Source organism: Piliocolobus tephrosceles, chromosome X, assembly GCF_002776525.5.
Source record: "Piliocolobus tephrosceles isolate RC106 chromosome X, ASM277652v3, whole genome shotgun sequence".
In the NCBI taxonomy this organism is placed as follows: Eukaryota; Metazoa; Chordata; class Mammalia; order Primates; family Cercopithecidae; genus Piliocolobus; species Piliocolobus tephrosceles.
The window spans coordinates 78,716,333-78,723,959 of NC_045455.1; positions in this window are offsets into that span (position 1 = coordinate 78,716,333).

Here is a 7,627-nt window from a genome sequence, read left to right on the forward strand (position 1 = left end):
GGTCCAATTACCTCCACCTGGTCTCTCCTTAGACACGTGGGGATTATAAGGATTATGAGGATTGTAACTTATGAGATTTGAGTGGATTTGAGAGATTTGGGGATACAAAGCCTAACCATATCAACAATAAACTCAGCTGATGGTATAAACATACTGTAATGTACTTAAGAGTTTCCACTCTCTCCGATTCTTAATTCCTTATCAGAGATATTAATACTAAATATAAGAAAAGCTACAAAATATTATTCAGGTACTGTAGATGTTTTACAAATTCCGACTCTAATACTTTCCAAAAAATATGTTATTATACCCATCATAAAGAGATGAAACTGAGTTTCAAAATGGTTAAAAAGTTGACAACATCACATAGCCAGTAGAACTGTGCAAAGACACAAAGTCTTTGTTTCGATAACGGATGCTTGAATGTTATAGAAGAGGATCACATACTGTGTGCTATTAAAAACAAACTCTCTGCCATTTTTCTTTTACATATTTTATGCTTTGAGTTTCTCAGTTCTTCCCTCTTCTGTCCATAATTGTTCATGAGAACCTAGAGTTTACGTTTGAGAATGCCCCTATTGAAAGGAATTTCAGAAATGTATAAATGAGATGATTCTTCTTCTTCTGAAGCTTCAGTGGAGACACGCCACTTTCACTCTTACAACTAGTTCAATGAATCTCACCTAATAGATGCGCCAAGTCAGTATCAGTCTTGTTTCTTCCTCCCGTATGAAGACTTCTGCGAAACTGCTTAGCTAGTAACTTTGTTTGTTTTCTTTTATCATAAAAGGGTCTTTGGACATACAATTTATGTATCATTCCCTACATCAGAAATTGTTTCTTTAACCCAGAGAAAAGTAACAGTGATGATAAATTTTAGAATTTATCATCTCTAAAAAATGCTGTCATCATAATTATCTTAATATATTATTATGCAGTAATATTGTAATTGGTATACATCTAAAAGGCATAATTATTTATAAAAATATTTGTCAAAAAATAACCATTGGTACTTTCATCTTGTACCACCATGAAGATATAAACAATTTTTAAAATTCCTTATTCAGAGGACTATTTGAGAGTTGTTATTTTATTTAAATTAACAGTGTACTATAAATACAGAATTTCAAGTTGGAGGGAATCTTTAAAATAATCTATTCCAGCAGTCTAATTTCAAATGAGGTTCAGTGAAGTAAAACTATATTTAAAAGGTTGCATAGCAAGTTAGAGATGAAAGCAACACAGGAATCTAAACCTCTGGAATCCTAAGCCAGTTGTATCACAGCACCACCCTTGAGGAGTTGTCATATCGAATGGCATCTACTACTGATTAAATGCTGTGTTTTAGAGAATCCTCTACAGGCCTGTCATACTACATGAGATTTAATTGGGATTCTTCAAAACATGATGTCATCCTGTGGTAGGGTAACACCTTTTAGCTGTATTTAAACCATGTACGTGAGACTAGTGATATAATAGGCAATGCCAAGTCAAGTTCAGAGAGTTTCAAAGTGAATTTATGATAATTTATAGTACTCAGTCTCTTTGTAGAACTTCTTCTGGGTACTACTAAGCACTAGTGACTGTACTGAAAATATGAGCTGAATTTGTCACAATTTGGTTGCTAAAGACTTATTTTGACTAAGTTAATGCACTGTAAGAGGTCCTAAGAGTTTAGCTTTACTTCACAATTCATCACATAGGATTTGCTGTAACTTACTTTCACCAAGAGTTTAGTTGCCTTAGCAATAAAATGTAGTTAATCACAGTACGTGACTTAATGAATTATGAGAATGAAATTAAGTGTTTCACAGTACATTGAGATACAAAAAACTATAATAAACAAACCTGGGCTAGTGGCTCTCTTACCTAAACTCAACTTATAGATGCCACATAAGCAAGAGAGAGAGGTTGAAGGATGATAGAATGTAGTGCGCACGCACACACACACACACACACACACACACACACACACGATCCTTGGAGAAAAAAATTGTGTTTACTTTCCAGTGGAGAATTGGGAACATAATGGTAGTTCAGAACATTATAGAAAGAGCACAGGCTACAGAAGAGATGTCTAGCCATCTATCACTAAGGGATCAGATATCTACAGTGTTCCAAAAGCATACATTTGAATGTTATTCAGCAGTCTGACATATTAAACAATCTGCACATAGCTATCTGGATACATTTTAATGTGCAATATTGAGTAAAATATACATTATCTATAGCAAAATATTTGTGTAAACTCATCATATGCACACACAAAACAATACATTTTTTTCTACCACAAACATATTTACAATCAACTGAGTTTCTACAGAAAAAAGAGAAATGCTTTGTGCAGTGAGTTTTTTTAAAAAAAAAGAAAATAATGAAATAGAACAAGGGAGGAGGCTTAACTTTTCTATACCAATAATGTTCCATGAACTAAGGAATATCATTACCTCCAACCCACAAATTCTACCAAGAAAAAGGAAGGAGTGGCAGGCAAAAGAGTAGGAAAGGAGGGAGTGCTGCTCAAAATTAGGTTATTCCTCACCTGTCTTCACTATCGCTATAGAAGAGTATCCCAGAACAGCTCCATAGTAACCATTCCAATGATGCATGGGAACTTTAGAGAGTAAAAATTGTCATTTTATTTTATTGATATCTGAATTCACATGTACACATATACACACCTATACATATTTGTACAAATATTTGTACACAAAAATTTCACTCATGTCTTTACAATCTGCTTTGAGAATAAAGGTGTTACTAAAAAATTGTGAGTGGTCCATTTTCGATATCTGACCTCTAACAGCTTTCAAGCCCCACTCCTTTTCTGCTCTCACCTCACATCTAGACAAGCCATTAGTAAAGCCCACACACACTCCCTTTTTCAGCACTAGGGGGAAAAACTCGAACAAAGCAAACCCACACTCTTATGCAAGACCCCTCACCTGGGCCGAGAACTCTAACTCTCCTGATCTCTCAAGCCACATTTGAACCTTCCTGGGAGCCCATCCTGTTCTCTAGAGAAGGCATTATTAAGAGAGTAGTACATCTTTAGACTTTCTTGACATATGCGTGGCATCATCAGTCTTGAAATTCAGTCCAAATTTTGCGGAGTGGAGTTGATCTTTCTCGTTTGCGGAAAAACCACAAATCGAAAAGGAAAATAAAATAATCACAGAAACTAATTTCCATTCTCATCATTCGCATCATAATGCTGGCCTGAGAAGCCAGCACATAGTAAAATAAAGTGGCTAAACAGATATGCATTGATTACCTTTTATCCTTCTGCTTGAAATTGGCATTAAATATAAGGGCAACAGAAAAGCCTTTTTATGATTTTATCTCTACTTCATTTTGAATAAAATAAAAATAGCACTTAGGCAAAGTAAGTCTTTTCTAAGCCTCAGGGAATATATTACTATGGTAACACGATCCCCAACAGAAATAGCAACACTGATCTCGACATAGTCATAGGATTACTTTTCTCTCGATAAGCCCCAGTAGTATATAGATAAGATGTGCAAAGACTTTAAGCAGAAAACCTAAGCTATAATTTCACGCAACCTCATAATGAGGTTATGTAAAGGTTTACCCTTGCAGTCACTATGCAAAAGCATCCAAAACTCCTTTTTGGACAATGCATTTTTACATGGTAATAAGGGTCCAAAGCCATAGTTGCTTTTTTAGGGCACATCAGCAGAACTGAAACTCTGTAAGATAGTCTTTACTTTTAAGTCGGCAGCAACTCTCTGCGTCTTCAATCAAAACACAAAAGCAACAACAAAGTATCTTGCACCTTTCTAGAGAAAACACTAAAAAGGGATTTTAAAAGTTCAATTTAAGGCCAGATACAGTGGCTCACACCTGTAATCCCAGCACTATGGCAGGCCAAGGCAGGTAGATCACTTGAGGCCAAGAGTTTGAGATACGGAAAGTTATTGTATATAATCCTTATATATTTGAATAATATTTTAGATATGTCCTTTTTTCGTTTTAATTTAGATAGGCTCCGTTATATCCCGAGAGTTCATTTTCTGAATAGTTTGAGCAGGTACCTCTACATGGTTTTCTCCCCACAGAGCTGTCTTAATCCTATAACTTTATATTTTCCTTCATCTCTCTGCTTTGTAGTTTAAAACACAGTTTTGCACACAGCCCACTCCACCTTCAACAAAAAATAACTCTGGGTATTGGCATGGTTATTTTTGGTGTCATTGTACAACAGTTTCTTGAGGTCAATCATTATTCCTATAAAGACTGAAAAGTAGGTATAGCTTAGTGACTTTTAAGAGCCTAATTTGACATAAATCAATACAAATTTGGTAATTTTGATAGTGCTACTCACTTCCGTCAACTTTGACAAGATATGAGATTTATTCCATTTGGACATTTACTTAAAACCTCTCTCCTCCTTCATAAATAAGTCTCAAAACACATCTGAGGAATTGAAAGGACAGATATTGTTAGCTGATTATTCAGCCAAGGAAATTGAGGCACAGGGAAGTCAAGCTATTTCCCAATGATCTCATAGCTGATGACTGGGAAGTTCAGGGTTCAGCCCAAGCCATCTGATCACCAAAGTAGCAGCCTCTTTAAAACACACAGTACTGTCTCTCTCTCTGCCTCGTGTCTTCAATTGTTAATTTTTTTTTTAAGTCTTTTTGCTTTTGCTAAGATCCAAACTTCCCTTTAAACATTAACAGGAATGTGTAAGTATCTGTGAAAGAATGATCAGATAGAAAGGTTATAGAGAAAAATGAAAGAAGAGAATTAAGGATAAAATAATCTTTGCTAAGGGAAAGACCCCATGGTACAAATTTTACAACAAGTTTGCTCAGGATTTTCCGTAGCTTTTTCTAGCAGAATCTGATCTCAAACAGGAAGACCATAAACTCATTTTAACCTTAAAAAATAAACAGCTGATAACAGATTAAGGTGTTACTACTGCTTCTCAGGAAAAGTGTACTTTAACAGATGAAATTCTTTAAAATAATGTCTTCCATATAGTGGAATTTCAGCTATCATCAAGTAGTTGGAAGATGTTAGAAGGATGAAGAGTGTCTCTGCTGGTCTCTGAGAATTCACTCTGTAGGAATTTTTCAACCCAGGCTTTTACCCTTTCTGTGCTGTAGTTTTGATGGCTTGGATGTACACCATTCTATAGGCTAACCCCAAACATTGTCCATCTCACCTTCATATGCTTCAGTTGTGTGAAGTTAGAAAACACTACTTGAATTGAAAAAAAAAAAATTATCCTAGGAATAATCTAATCTAATTGCTTCATTTTGAATTAGCCTTTAAAAACACAGTCTTTATCTTGAGTTCTAAATATTTTATCTCCTCTGGAGATTTTTATGTGCTAAAAGAAAATAGTAGCTGAAAGCATTTGTTTGGAGAAGTGAATACAAGTAAGTGAAAAGAAACAACAAACTCCAACCGATACACTGTTTGTCATGGTTACCTAAACCACTGGTTCCAAATCCTGCCTGGTTGTTGTTTCCTGGGGAAGCACTGATTTATTTTTTTCTTGGTTGATGGTCTTGCATGGCTATCTGTATTTTTAAAAGCTCTTTCAGACCATCCTAATGTGCAGTTCGATATGACAAGCAGTGATGTAAACAATTCCTATAATAGAGTCCAAATTAGCTGGATGATGGTAAAAAACATGTTCTTCCCTATGTAAGTATAAAGTCCCTACAGTTCTGAAGTTTTAACAATAGTAAACATCCATTACTCCTACATCATTTGTGATGTCTTCAATTTTACTTTTACATATGTCATCAATTCTAAATATTGTGATTAATAGTGGTTTAATTGTCTTTTAAACTGTTAAAGAAAAGGAATAAGCAGTATTTTATAAACATGTACTATTAGCTGGGCGTGGTGGCTCTCACCGTAATCCCAGCACTTTGGGAGGCCAAGGCAGGCAGATCACAAGGTCAGGAGACAGAGACCATCCCGGCCAACATGGGGAAACCCCGTCTCTACTAAAATACAAAAAAATTAGCCGGGTGTGGTGACACGTACCTGTAATCCCAGCTTCTCAGGAGGCTGAAGCAGGGGAATCACTTAAACATGGGAGGCAGAGGTTGCAGTGAGCCAAGATCGCACCACTGCACTCCAGCCTGTGCAACAGAGCAAGACTCCATCTCAAAAAAACAAAAAACAAACAAAACAAAAAACAAAAACACCTACTATTTCCCATCTCTGTGCTTTCCACTCTTACTAGTAGGTCCAGATCTCCTGTTATCATTTTGCTGAGTCCAAAGAATTTCCTTTAATCACTAATGATGCCTTCTTTCAGTTTTTATTTATTTTTTCTTCATCTAATTTTTAGAATACTCTTTTCTATTCATGAAAAATTATAGGTTGACTTTTTCTTTTACTTATCAGTAGTTATTATAGATGTTAGAAGAGACACTGACATGTACACAACAGAATTTATTGTGATAATTCCTACGTAATTATTTACTCCATCTCTTCATATCAAATTTTCTCTAGTTTAGGCTGTTCGATTTTTCTGATTTTCAATGGTCTTTTTGAGTTCCACATTAGGGCATGGACACGGAAAAATTCAGTTAGTATTCTTGGTATCATGGTTAAATTTCCCAGCACTCAGACTTCAAGTGAGTGCACTAGTTTTGGTTTTTGTAAGACCAGGGAATGAAGTTTCCTTCCTTTTTCTTCTCCATGGCAATGTTAGATCAAAACAAAGTAAACTGGGTCCCTATGTCTTTTTGAGTGTGGTTGATATTCAAATTGAAAGCCTACTCTTAATTTAGTTCTTCAAATTGCTTTAACAACTGACTCTGCTTTTAAATCAACTGAAGCTTTAAAAACAACCTCCAGCCACTTTTACATGAATACCTATTGCACAAGAAGAAGTCACATCCCTGTAAATTCCTTGATCGGTACACACCATGTCAGGGCCTTCCAAAGCCTGTAAATGCCATTGTAGTATTACTATTATTTTTCTCTGAGAAATTACAGAGTACAAAAGCCCCAAGATTTGAAGCCAGGAAATATATTTGTAATTTTCATGACATCAGTTTATATAATAGTTCCAAGAATCTCCGCAAGTCCCAATCAAGATAAATATGAAGAGATCCATATCTCAGCACACCATAGACAAATTGCCCAAACCAGAGATTGAAAAAATCCATAGGAATAAAGATACATTGTATTCAGAGGAAAATGATGAGAATCAACTTTTATCAGAAACATTGCAAGCCAGAAAATAAGAGAAAAAAACTTATAACTGCCAACAAGAAAAAATCAACCTAGAATTTTCTGTGAATAGAAAATATTCTTCTAAAAATTAGATGAAACAAAAATAAGTAAAAGCTGAGATAATGTGTCATTAGAAAGCCTCTTTATAAGAAATACAAAAGGAAATTCTTCAAGCTGAACAAAATGATAACAGGAAATCTGAACCTACTAGAAGGAATGGAAAGCACACAAATGGTAAGCGGTAAGTGTTTATAAATATTACTTTTCCCTTTTCTTAAATAGTTTAAATGACAATTAACTTAAACACTATCACTCACAGTATTTTGAGTTCACAGTTGCAAAAAGAAGTTGCAACCACTAGAGGTCAGACATTTAAATCTGTAATATGATACTTCAT